General features: G+C 42.8%; 1 protein-coding gene across 1 annotated transcript in view; it reads right to left on the bottom strand.

The window, feature by feature from the left end:
* The window catches only part of PLPPR1 (phospholipid phosphatase related 1), a 293,140-nt gene extending 279,578 nt beyond the window's left edge, over window positions 1–13,562 (bottom strand). Inside the window, exon 1 of the mRNA XM_050761516.1 lies at window positions 13,140–13,562. The gene's annotated coding sequence lies outside the window, so the exon portion shown is untranslated. The remainder of the gene's footprint in view (window positions 1–13,139) is intronic.
* Between the last annotated feature and the right edge of the window lie 815 nt (window positions 13,563–14,377).

Raw genomic sequence — 14,377 nt, forward strand, 5'->3', positions numbered from 1 at the left:
TCTCTTCTCTCAGTTCTTCTTCTATAAATTATATTTTCTCTAGAGGTGTTTAGCTTTCCACCGCCTGCCTCCAGACTTACTTTCCCTGATGACGCTCATAAAAGCTAACATCTTTTAAGAGTCTAGGCCATCATATTCTCTTTTAACATAGTTAAACTTTCCAAGAATTTCACATTTCCTTTCAATTGGTTTAGTACATTCTTTCATGTAGTTGGCATTTAAATGAGTGAAAACTTCTGTTCAAAGCAAGAGAACCATAAAACATTCAATAATTGCTCTCCAAGGAAACCCACAGAGACGGAGACTCAGACTTATGTTTTTCAGGCAACACTGCCACACCTTACACAGCTTCCCCAGGAGGGACTCCAGGCACGACTTCAAGTAGTTCAAAGCTTCTTTATGGCCCCAAAGTCCTCCACAGAGCCGCCTCTGGCTGCTATCCCCTAGACCACACAGACCACAACAAACCACATAAGAACACCTGTCAGCATTTCACCCAGAACCAAACCTTGTAGCCAGAGGTACACTCACATTTAGAGATCCCAAGATAGCTAGATTTCCCATAGAAATCTGTGTTTCCTCAACAACAGTTCCTATACAGAAATAAGAAGGTATATGTCCTAAATAGTTTTAGTTTGCCAAAGGTATTTTCTCACCTTGATTCCTTAATCTGTGTCCCAGTTGCTTATTTTGTTGTAGCACTATACAAATGAGTCTTTATATTAATATAAAATGGAGTTTTATTTCTATGGGTACCACTTAATTTCATCTTCTTCCATATGAATTGCACCCCTTTACCTGGCCACCTTCCATCAGGTAGCTAGAGGGAGGCAGAATTCAGCTCCATCAGGAAGAATGCTTTAATGTTGCAAGGTCCCACGTTGAAATAGACTCATGGCATAAGTAAGCTCTCTGGCATATGCCCCAACTACCAGAGATCCATGTGCCCGAAATCCAGGTTGAGACACCTCTGCCTCATTAAGAGCTGTCCTATGGGACCAAGCCCCTACATTGGGTAGAATTTTCCACTATGCATTCACAGATCTCCCCCATTTTTAGATGTTCTCTTGCTCTCCTGCGTTTCAGACCCAGTGATTGCTACTGGTTTCTTAAATCCATTCTCAAGACAATAATTCTTTTTTCTTTTGTTCATTTATTAAAAACATTTTAATTAAATTTATAGAGTGTGACAGGTACTCTTCTAGGTCTTGGAAGTATAACAATGGACAAAATATACAGAGTCCCTCATCTTATGATGCTTACATAGTAGGAGGAGGCCGGTCACAAGTAAACAGACATATGAATAATAAGGCATTTATCAGTACTAATGCAGAAATGCAAATCAGAGTAGAGTTAAAGATTAATGGGCTGGGTGTTTTAGACAGTTATGAGGGAAGGCCTGTCTGATGACACTTGAGCAGATGTGGTGGTGGGAAAGGGAGACATTCAAGTTTTTGCAGAACAGGCATTCCAGACTGAGCTAACAGCAAATGCAAAGACCCTGAGATGAAAGTATGTTTGGAATCTTTGATGAACAACTCTCAGGATCCTGGTCAACCATAGCTCAGACCCAATCAGCTTCTATCTTGGGCATATCCATTATAGTCACCAAGAAGGGGAAGGAATGGAGCCCTGGTGCCAAAAAGGAGAGGCTGGACAGTTTCTTGTTACATAGTATGAAGAAAGAGATTCCAGTACTGAGTAGGTGGCTGGGATTCTTAACATTCACACCTCAGTTCCACGATTCTGTGCAAGCATATATATGTGTCTATATCCAGGTAACCTACCAGTATAACTAAGTCAAATGAGACTTGAAAAACATATTTAACTAATAGTGATAATAGTAGTGTTATCTTTATGTTTGAGAAAGGTAGACATTATCACCAATTCCCAAGTATTTGCATGAAAATAAAATCATGCAGACAAAGAGGGTTGAAGTTTAATTTTTACAGCAAAGTTTTGATGTATTGATCAAATCCTTTCATTTTCCCACCTCTTGCTATGTTTCTGAATTCTACGGTTCATGGATCAGCAAAGACTAAAGGTGATATTCTGAAAAAGACTTGACAAAGTTTTCAAATTATTAGCATATTGAGTCATATTTTCAACTTCTGGTTTAAGTCTCAATTTTTTTTTTTAAGGAGGCGATATGGTTTGGCTGTGTCCCCACCCAAATCTCTTCTTGAATTGTAACTCACACAATTCCCATGTGTCATGGGAGGAGCCCAGTGGGAGGTGACTAAATTAAGGGGCGGATTTTTTCCTGTGCTCTTCTCACGATAGTTAATGAGTCTACGAGATCTGACAGTTTTTAAAAAATAGGAGTTTCCCTGTACAAGCTCTCATTTCCTGCCACCATCCACGTAAGATGTGACTTGCTCCTCCTTGCCTTCTGCCATGATTATGAGGCTTCCCCAGCCACGTGGAACTGTGAGTTCTCCATTAAACCTCTTTCCTTTGTAAATTGCCCAGTCTCAGGTATATCTTTATCAGCAGCGTGAAAATGGACTAATACAGAAGGTAAGAGTGTTATTCAGTATTTTAAAGCTTGACATCTAAGTGATTCTAAGGGCTATGTGAAGTGATATAGCCCTTATAGGTGTACGTCATGGGTATATCAAAAATAATGAATGATAATGGCAGCTACAGTTTCATTGGTCATGTTGTAGACTCTGTGTTAAGGCAAGTAATTTATTTATCTCATAAAAACATCACTGTGGGAGGGGTACTTTTATTATCTCCGTATCACAGATAAAAGATCTGAGACTTAATAAGAGTAAGGAATTGGTATTGACATCACAAAGCTAGTGGATTGGATGATGAATGGTGTTTCAATATTTTCAATCAGGGCCCTTGCCATATATGCTGTTCCTGCATTTTTACACCAGTGTAGGAAAGTTAGGATGTATCCTTTGTGGAAAGAGCAGGGCTGGGACTAGGGTCAGATGAGAGCTCAGACTAGAACCTAGCTCCATCTGATGCTCCAGTCCAATCTCTTAACCATCACATGATCCTGCTTTCAGAGCAGGGAAGGATAATTAGAGTATTTAAGAATCAGGGTTCTATTTATGGCACCATCAAGGAGAAAAATCATTGGTTAGTATAAAAAAGACTTCATGACTTCATTAAAATTAGCAGGTAAAATTCATTTATTTTGGAATTCATTCCTTAAGGTTCAAGATGGCAAGAAGCTAAACTGAAAAATAAATCTCTACCAGTATGTTTACAGATGAACACTCTCCCTAGGTAACATGGGTACCACCTGATCTCAATATTACAGCTGATTGTTGTCTAACTTCAAAGTGTTATTCTAATGTGAGAATATCAGGCCATGGAGGAGGAGAAGATGGAGTGCAGTGAGGGGTTATACGGGCAGGGATGGATGGGAGGATGGGGACGCAATCTCTGCAGTCGTTTGTAGGTAACAGCAGTTACATAAGGCATGAATTTCAATGCGCCGGAAATGCATTGCTCAAGCTAGTATTTGTGGAGTTCCCTTGTTCCCTCTTCTTGGTGTGGGGGTTGTTTTGCAGTCAAGTGTAATGAAATCAGCACTGGTTTAACAGGCTGGAAACTGCCTGTTATCCCAACCTCTTCAATCACCAGTTGTGGAACCCTGGACAAATCACTTAACCTTGATGGACCTCAACTTTCTTATCTAGAAAAATTAGACAATTTAAAAATTAGACTATCCCTTCAAACAATTCTGTGAATCAAGGAGAATTTACAGCTTTTGCCATTTATTAAGTCCTCTCATTATTTTTTTCTCTTGCTAGAATGTGAATGTTTCCAAAGTACGTCGTATAGTAGGTAGCTCTTCAAATGAGCTCAGAAAAAATATTTGTTCAATGACTGAATATACATGAGGACTGATGGCCAAAGGACCCTAAGATATATCAACTGAGCTCTATTTTAAGATGGAAAGCAGTGTTCATCCTTTTCATATAATAGCAATATTTACCAAATATTTATTAATGAAAAGAAATTGCTTCTATTTGAAATTATAGCTAAAAGTAAATTGTAAAATAATACATAAAGTTAATCCTACCTTTATAAAAATAATAAATGTAAATGTTAATGGACTAAAAAAGTTTAAGAAATATACACCAAACAACCGATAGTGGTTTTCTGGGAAAGAGGTTAGGGCAGAAATATGAGTGATATTTACTTTCTACACTAAGCACCTCATTATATCTACATTTGTATTTTATCATATATGTGTAAAATTTATTTTACACATGTAATTGACTTAATTCATTTTTAATTGCTAAAATACATTAATTGTTTCAAACTAGCCTGGCCAGGAACTGTCTGTGTCACATATTACATGTCAATCCATGCAAAAAAACTAGACCCAAAAGATTATCTCAAACCTAGAGATATTCCCTTGCTTTTACACTGCAGGAAAAAAAAAAAAAAACATACAGAGAGATAATGTTTTTTCCAGTTAATACAAGTGTGAATGAAAAGGTCTTTTTATTTTTTAGTTCCTGTGACCCCCAGGAGGGAAGGCTGTGGGCTGATTGTTAGAGCATTTGAGTGTGTGGGTTGCCTGGAAGCAATAGCTAGCAAAGGCTGAGAGATGGGAAAATGATAAAGCATGCTTGGCTTACAGAGGTGCTGAGCTGAACAGCAGTACTCTCACCCAGATATTATTCTTGTTAATTGTATCTGATTCCACTTGATTATGTATTTCATTGAATCTAAATGTTGGTGGCGGAGGTCATGGCTCCATGCCACTCATCAGAAACCTCAATAAAAAGGGCACCCCACAACCCCTTGACAGAGAGCCATGCAAACACATTACCCTTCATTGTGACAGATTTGCTCCAGTAAATATGATCACCTTTTCTTCAGCCTGTGTCTGTAAGCATTTCTAGAACACTTGATGCTATAATACCCAAAGAAAAAGCCCTTTCTAACATAATGGAGGCAATATAAAATATGGACTTTCATGTCATGTAAAAATTTATAACATTCACACAAACAGGGGATTTATTTCCTATGTGTATGCAGTTCTTCTCTCTGTTGTTATTGATGAATAGAAAAAGATAATATACCATATAATGAGGAAATAACAGCAGGATATGGAGTTGACTGCTGACATCCCATCCAGTTAACATGGACAAGCTCCTGAAGCTCTTATCTAAGACTTCATGGCATCATGGGTGGCAAGAAGGTTGTGGGGTGATCTGAAACTCTACACCTTTGAGAATCAGAAGGATTAAATAGGATAAGCATAGATTTTGACTCAGACCAGGTTTTTTCAGTCCAGCGGTAGCTTTGAGAGCTTAGGTAAGCTCTTAATTCAGCTTTCTGAGACTTAGTTTGTCTAGCTGTCAAATGGGGATACTGATACTTATTTTCCAGTGTGTTGTAGACATTAATAATCCATAGTAGTAGCTTGTATGACACATAGGAGGCCCAGTCAAAACGTCTTTCATCTATCTCTTTTTATCCTTTCCATTCACGCTTTTTTTTTTTTTTTTTTGGCAGAAATAGCCAAGCTTTGTCATTCTACCTTCTGACCTCAAATCTTTGTTCAAAACAGGCCAGCAGTGCTGTAAGCCAAGACCAGCCAAGTTTATAAGTGGAATAATTTTCATCTCTTTTCTATCTTGGGTCTTGGGTCTTCAAAAAGCTTAAAAATACGGAAGTACAGTAATAACTACATGTAAATGTATAAATTAAGGACTAGTCTAGATGATCTTTACATCTTCCTCTAGCCCTGAGACAAAGAGATAAATAGATGATAGGCAGATAGGGCTTTTATTCAGTTTTTATTTTTATCCTTTTGACCTTGCTTTTTCAATGTGAATATAACGTTTATATGATCAGAAGATTAGCCAGGTCATGAAATGCTTATTAGCAGTTCATACCGCCATGATGAATGGTGGTTCCCTCCATATTTTCATTCAGGGCCCTTGCCATACACAGTGTTCCTGCATTTTTATGCCAGTGTAGGAAAGCTAGGATGTATCCTTTGTGGGAAGAGCAGGGCTGAGACTAGGGTCAGATGAGTGAGGCACCTGCATTGGGCACAAAATTTAAGGCATTCCAAAAAACTCAGTAATCAAAATAATATTTTAATGCAACATTTAAAAAAATCATAATGCAACATTCCATGATGAACACAACATAAAAATTTTAAATAAAGTCAGGAACCAATCCCACATTTGCTTCTCTCACCCCACCCTCACTCCATCCCAGGGCAGAATCTGAGTCTGGAATCAGAATATGGGAATTCCAGCCTCCGTTCTGATATCACTTAACTACAGTAAGCAAAAGCCTCAGGCAAGTTGCTGCAGTACCTTAGTTCTCAGTTTCCTTGTGTCATTTCACTTGAAAGTCTGATTAGGTAAATTCTAATGAACCTTTGAACTTGAGACAATTCTATGATTTTCTATAATATGAAGTTGCTTTACCTGAAATGTCATCAATGACTCAAAAGGACAAATTCGTTCAGTAATTCATTCACCTATTCAATCAAAAACGTTTACTGAACACTTACTATATGCCAAGCACTATGTTAGGCACAAAAAATACAAAGTTGGAGACTATAGAAACACATAGAAAGAGAAGCCAACATTGGTGTTAAGAGGTCAGCACAACTTCCCTAGAAAGCGACTCTGACCTAAAAACCCAAAGGAGTTAGGGGAAGGCAAGGATGGAATTCCAGAAAGAGGGAACGGCATGGACAAAGGCCTGAAGGTAAAAAGAAAAATCTCACTGGGGTAACTGTAAGTTTAGTTTGGCTGAAACATTAATAGGATGGATGGGGGGGAAAAGTCTTTGATTACAGCACAGTAATAGAAGTATTTGCCAGAGTGTAATGCAAAGACACAGAGTTATGAGTCAAACCTGGGTTGCAGTTCCTGCCCTGCTGCCAAATTAGCTAGACGACAGAGTTTCCCCATCCACTGAGATTCTATTTTAGAACACATGACAAATTTTTCCATGAGGGGAGGCATTTAATTTCCTATGGAATGTTGTAAATCTCACATTTGAGATATTTACAGTTTATGTCCCTCGGTGCCAAAGAGGTGCTGTAATTAATACAAGTAGTCATTTCCCTAAAACAATCTGCTAAACAGCTAAGTCCCTGTTATCTGATGCCTATGAGCCTGAAGGTGCAAAGACCAGCCTAAACGCAAGCAAACTTTCGTCTTTCCCAGGCAGGTGTGAGAAGTGGGCAACTAGGCAAGTGTTATTGGCAGGTACTCCCAGCACATGTCTACTCTACCTAGGTTTATGACAGCCGAGCTGGTCTGCTCCTGCCATATTTGTGTCTGCTGATTTAATTTCTGCACTTAGGAAGACAGGATTCGAGCCAACTATTTATAACCAACCCCCCCCGCCCCCAAATTTTTTAATGAATGCAAAAGCACACCATCTCTTGAGTCCTGAGCATAAAGTCAAAGCTTTATGTTTTTAACCTCACTGCTATCACCCATAACACTCTCCATTTATTAGGTACTTACTCTGTCCAACCTTTACGACTAACTCAGCTAATCCTCACAATCCTCTGCAATGGGTTCTACTATTGCTCCATCTTAAAAGCAGGAGTAATTGAAAGCACAGAGAAGTAAACCGTGTGCCCAAAGTCGCACAGTTTATACGTGGCAGAGCCAGAATTAAGAATTCAATTAATTTAGAATTCTGAATTAATTCAGAATTAATTCACGTTAACAGCCTGTCTAACTCTAGAGCCTGTGCTCTCAACTGCTGTGCTACATAAACAAGTCAGGGTCATCAGACTGTATACCCAAGTGGTACCACTGAGGTATGGCACTCAGAGGCTCCTTAAGTTTCCAGGACACCCAAGGATCTGAATTCTCTGAGTTTCAGAGGCCTCACTTCAGTCATTTAGTTGTGGGGAAGAAGAGCATCTTCTGTATCTGTCCTCAAATCTATCTTTGCATGCTCTTGGGGAAAGACATCCTTTCTCCTCTCTCTCTCCTCTCCTGTTCTCATTTCACAAACCCTTTGTTCTTAGACACTAACTCGTTCCAACTGCTCCCCCTTGATAAAAACTGCACTTGAGACTCACTGTACCTTCTCATTATACCTAGAGCCCCATAACTCTTTCCCCTGCTGGACTTCATAAATGACTGATAGTTATGCATTGCACGGGGTTTTTTTCCCTCCCATTCCCCACCGAAGTCTCTGAAATGGCTTCTGAACACACTTTCCTAATGGTCACCTAATGGTCACCAGAAAACTCTTTTTCATTCTCCTTTTTCAGTTCCCTACTTTCAACCTTTTCAAACTCCCCTCACTTAAAATCATCCTGGTAATTTATACATTTGGTTAAAGGAAATTGCTTGTACAACCACGAAAATGGGCTTTGAGACCTGATTCTGATACTTTGTAACTTGGTAGCTATGGACAAGCTACTGGGACCTCTCTGTTTCAGCTGCCTCAGCTGTGAAGAGGGAATAGGAGTCATAGGTGTTGTTGAGATTAAATAGGATTCCACATGGAGGCACTTAAACAAGTCCTGGCACAGTTGGGACTGCTTCTGTGAAGTCTGAGCACTCCTCATGATTCCCTGAGGCTTTTGCTTTCATGCCAGTTCTTTTCCTTCTTGTCTGTGTATTCACTTCTTATGCTCTTTCCTGGGGCTTATTTCTCTCCTTAATCCCTACATTTTGCTAAATGCTGAAATTTAGTCTTTGGCTCTATGGTCTCCTCCTCTTCCCATCTTCTTCAGTAATAAAAATAATAGTTGACATTTACTATGAAATCACTAGATGCTGGGATCTGTACTAATGCTTTCCAAGGTGTTCTGGTGTCACACCAAAATCAATTTCTGCAAAACAGCATTAAGCCTTTTACTTTCCTGAGCTAACCTCCCTCCCCATCCCTCTGTCACCATCAATCCAGTTACCAATGGTCAAACCCAAAGTGCTATCTTTGATTTGCCTTCTGTTGCACCCCCTGTAGTCAATTTGAAAACAAACTCTGACTATATTTTTTTTTCCCCATTCTGGCATCTCTTATTGGCATTTTCAGATTGAAATTCAACATGTTCGGGCTTGGTTCAGTAAGGGACCTAGTTCCTGGGTCTGCAGTGTTGATGGCTGGAACACATGATCTGGCCCTCATTCTAGGATGCCAAGATGCAATGAGCTCTTTAAGTGAGATCCTTATGAATTCTCTGGTGCAGATTATTTTTAAAGTTTTCACAAAGTATATTAAATCAGGAAATTCTGACAAGAAAGGGGGAAAAGGGAATTTATACACACTGCCATCCTACTATGTATCAGGAACTGTGCTAAATGCTGTTGCTTCCAAGATGCAGTGATGATCTCATTTTGTAAACATAAAGAAATATAATATCATGATGCTATTTCCTAGTGGCACTTCAGGGTACAGTTCTTCTTCATAGGGGCAGCTGAGAAAATGTGTTTTTTGTTTTGATTTGTGGCCTCCCTGGCACATTTTAACACTGACCTCCAAGTCAGTTGATCACCTTGGAGAAATGGAAGTCATGATTTATCTTCTACTATTCTAAAGCAGGAATCATCACCTCATGGCTGGATTTCTCATTCATTTATTTAATGATTCATTCAACAAATATATTTTGGGTCTCTACTCCATACCAGGCCTGTGCTAAATGCTGGTGATGCCACTGTGAATGCCTTAGTCTCACAATACAAAATAGGCAACTACACAAGTGAATGCTGGGGAAGAAGAGGGTAATACAGGAGCACACAGAAGGAAGACCCTTCTTATATTAGCAGGTTTTACTTTCTTCACTTGTCTTTCAGATACATCTCCTCTTGTCCACCCCTACTGCCACCACCCTTGTCATTTAACACCTATATTTCCACAATAAGTTCCCTGCCTCCAGTCTCACCACCTCCAAGTCATCCTCCACACTGTGGTCACAGTCGTCATTCTCTAATGCAAATCTCATCATATTTCAAACTTTCTCAACTTTCAAACAAACACCCCTAGCCTTCCCCATAAAACTGAAGTTCTTATGCTTGGATAGTTCCATTCACACTCGATCTCTCCTATGTCTCTTGCTTGATGTAGTGCCACTGCACAAAACTAAGAACCCACATCTCTCGCTACAGCCACACAGAACTACTTCCAGGCCTTACAGAGATATTTCTGCCTGGAAAGCCCTTCTTTTCTCCTTGTCCTTGTTCAAGATTCAGCTAATGTCAAGCTCTCTGAGAAACCTTCTTGATCTTCTTACCCAACTTCCCAAGAAGATCAAATTGGATGCCCTCCCTTTGTGCTTCCATGGCATTCTGGGCATATCTCTGAAAAACTCACTCTATAGCACTAGTTGTTAATTAGTGTCACCCAAGTGCTGTTCACTCTCAATGGCTCTAACCACATGAGATGGCTTATTGTCACCCCAATTTACCAGGTACTCTCAAGTATTTCCTCTGCCTGGAATGTCCTTTCTATCCTTTCCTCCCTGGTAAAAGACTATTCATTTTTCTCAAAGATCACCTGCTCAAAATCCTCCAGGGAAAGGAAAAAATCACTTTCATGCCTGTCCTATTGGCACATGGTTTAACCTACAATTATAGCAGTTAATCAGATTGTATCATAGTTAAATACCTGTTTCCTTGATGATTGGGACCATTTTTTACTTTCTCACCCTTTTTTCCCAGCCTCCAGCATGTAACAAGTACTTATACATGTTTTCTGAATGTTGAGAAAATTCAGGAGTTGGGGATGAAGTGTACAGCATACACATTAAGAGCTCATAGTACAATACAGAACTATCCCGCTTCCTATTTCATGTGTGTTCATCTTGTATTTACAACTAGAACATGAACGCTTTGAGGGACAGAACAATGTTACATATTTTATATGACTCCCAGTGCTAAATACAGGATACGTGGTGAATAAATGCTTGTAAATAGAATCTAGAATAATCAAAATAAACTGATCTTGCAGATGAAGGAAGAGGAAATATATAGTAACAAAGCGAATAAAGAGCTCTAGTGAAAGCAAAAAGTATTCTTGATCTTTTCTTGCCAAAGTTTTCAAAAAAACTGATGAGCATGTTCACCATGGGATAAAAAGGACATATGCTGACAATTATAGTTAAAGCCCCTCTATGCCAATTTCACTTGAAAATATTCCTGGAAAGGTCTTTAATTCCCTAGTTATTTGAAAATAAAACACTCAAATTTCTATCTTACTGAATATCTTTGAAATCATAAAAGTGAAACCACTTTAATAATAAGCATCCCTTTCCCAATTCCTCCCACCCTTCTTCTTTTTTTTTTTTTTTTTTTTTTTTTTTTCCTTTCTTAAAAAAGATTTTCACCTTTGGCTATGCTTACTTATGAGTCAAAATCACTTTCATAAGTGATTTCTCAATTAATCTCACAAATATCATGCTTTCTCCCACTTCAAAGAAGTCACAAAATGTTAAAGATAAAAAGGTCCCCATCTCAAGCAGCAGACTCCCCAACCTGTAGTCTCAAAGTGAAGAGAAGCCTCACCCCCACCGGTGAGGAGCAGCAGTCACACGTACTGGGTCTGAGCTTCCGGAGTTTACTTCTGTCAGCATCAGCTTGGCTTCCAGATTCCCCATACACTTTTCCTAAGAATCCAGGGCTCCCGACGTGCACAAGAGCCAAAAATCTACCTGTCTGCCTGCCCATCCCGCCTTCCAGGTACAACCAACACGTCAAGATGGAGACACTTTCACACGAGGCACTTTCTAGACCTAAACAACTAATTTGTAAGTATGCTAAACGTTATCCCAGGAATAGTGAAGTCTTTTACGCTACAGATGTGACATTCCAGACCCCTCAAAACTAGAGTCCCACCAGATGAATAGGAGCTGCCAAGCATACAAGTGGAAGGGGCATAGAAATTCAGTGGATGATGCAGTGTACCTCCCCTCCAGTCAACCTCTTCCTGCCTTCATTAACCTCTAGTCACACCTCTCCTAAGTGACCATTATTTGTCCCTCTTCTCTCTCCCTTTGTCCCAGTCCTGGACTCCTCACAGGCTGACCCAGTCTCCGCTGTTTCAAAAGGCCATTCGATTTGATGCTTTTCCCGGGTGCAGTGGGTGCACTGCTCTCTGAGATCCCGCCCCAGTAGGGCTGGCATTTTAGGAAATCCTTTTCTCAGGACCTTTCCATTGGTCCGAAGAGATATTCAGAACCGTGCCTGTCCACCAACTAGATAGCACACAGCAGAGAATCTCTCCCAGGAAAGAGGTTGAAAGGAAAAATCGACATCCCCACAAAGAAAAATAACCCAGAATCCTCCACATATTCCACATGTGTGTGTCATAAAACCCTTGGGAAATGGGTTGGGAGAGGATAAAGCCCCGTCTTCCCACTGCCGCCGCCGCCACAGCAGTCCCTGTCCAGCTCCCAGCGCTGCCGCGGTGGTGCGCGTGAAGACAGCACCTTCCCCCGGGAGGAGAGATCCTGGCGCCCTGCGTTTCTAGGAGGTGATTATGGCAAGCCTTTCAGTAACTCATCATTTATCCCCGCACTGACCCGAGCCTCACCCCGGCGCCTTTGGCACTGGAGCTCGATGAGAAAGCCGAAGGCTGCCCCTCCAATTTTCCAGGTGACAACCCCCTCCCCCCCCCATACACACACACCCCACTATGCTCCTAGGACGCAGCGGGGTGGAAGGGAAGGATGACAGGTGCCCATGCCTGAGGGAAAATCAACGGCAACCCTTACAGCTTGGGGTGAGATATTCCAACCCCCGCCCGGGTGGGAGGACTTGACATCAGCTACCTGCAGGGCGCCCCCGCCTGCACACCCACCCAATGCGTGCAGGCTTGCGTTGCAGCCCGGAATGCAGTCAGGAGGGTGGAACGGGACGGAGGGAGCCTCCACGCCCCCTTTGTCTCCACGTTTCCCAGATGACATAGAAGGAAAGTTTACGAGCAGGGAGGTGGTAGCTTTCTGCTGGGTCAATCTGACACCTCGCAGGAGGCGACCCTCCCTGGGTTCGTCCTCTCCTCTGCACTGCCCCGGCGCCACCTTCATCTGCACCTCGACACCCACAAGCAAGGCATGGGACACCTGCGCCGCCGGGTCCAGCCGCCGGGTCCAGACTGCCCCGCGCTGCCCCACTGCCCCGGCACAGCGACTTCCCCAGCGGCCTGGCTGCGGGCGCCGCACTCACCTCCCGCAGCGGAACGTCCTCCAGTGAGCCCTACTGGGCCGTCCGGCTCCCGGGAGCGAGGTGCATTCAGGCGGCGGCCCGAGACACGCTCTCCCGGCGCTGCTGCATTCTGCCTGCGTGGAAGAGCCAGCCGGCGAGCGCGCGGCGCGGGCGTGTACGAGTGTGTATTTGTGCGAGTGTGTGCGCGAGTGTGTGTATGTGTGTGTCCGTGTGTGTGCGCGCGCCCGTGGGGCGGAGGTGCGCGGGATCACAGATCCCGCTGGGCTCCCATCCCGCGCTCTGCCTCCTCCGCTGCCTCCTCCTGGCGCTGCCGCCTGCACAGGGTCCAGGTTTCCGGATCTCCTGTTTGTTTAATGAAAGGAAAGAGCAAAAGGCTGGCGCGGAGGGGGCGGAGGAGGGGAAAGGAGGGGAGGGTGCCGGGCTGCGCATGCTCAAGAGAGACTCAGTTCTGGCTCCAGAGCCCAGGCAGAGCAGAGAGAGCGAGCTCGGGGTAGAGGCGAGCCAGCCAGATTGCGTCCAGCCGTAGTCGCTCCGCTGGGTTCCCAGAAGGCAGCGGGGAAACCCCGCCGCAAAGGTGCGCCCCGCTCGGGGACTCCGCGGCGCATGCAGCGCTGGAAGCCAGTGGTGGGATCCCCACCCATCCTTGGAGACCGCTTCTGCCTTGAGTCCTGGGTAACGTGGGGCTGTCCTCTCCCGGTGTGGTTTTAGTGCTGGTGCGGGCGTTCCTGTGGGCCATTCTCTTGCGTCTACTCTGCGGGCAACCGAGATGCGTCTCCGCAGAGGTCCAGGAGGAACCACAGGCTGCAGGTCGCCCCCAACTAAAATGAGTTTCCTGATGTGTGCTTCTTTCTTCCCCTCCCAACTTCCACTCCTTTAAGAGCAAGAAAAAGCAACGTCCAGTCGGGTCCCACAACAGCTTCAATGGGGTGAGGGCGAGGAGGGGGATAGCGATAACTCTTCCAAACAACAAAGGAGGAGTGGAAGGAAGGTGAGTCTCTGAGGACTCCATACTCAGCCTCCTTTGGTGACAGGGTTAAATGGAAGAGATATTTGCCCTATTCAAGAAGGAAAAAAAAAAAAAAAAAGAACAATGGGTTCATTGTCCCCTTGCCTAGAATGCCAACGCAATTGTAGGTCTTTGTGAGGTCTCTTGGCTACTTGGTAAAGTGGAAGAACTGTCAACTCAAAAAGAGTCCAGTAAGAGAACCTGAGCCTGCGATGACACAGTAACCTGAGGC

This window comes from Macaca thibetana, chromosome 15 (assembly GCF_024542745.1).
Source record: "Macaca thibetana thibetana isolate TM-01 chromosome 15, ASM2454274v1, whole genome shotgun sequence".
Lineage (NCBI taxonomy): Eukaryota > Metazoa > Chordata > Mammalia > Primates > Cercopithecidae > Macaca > Macaca thibetana.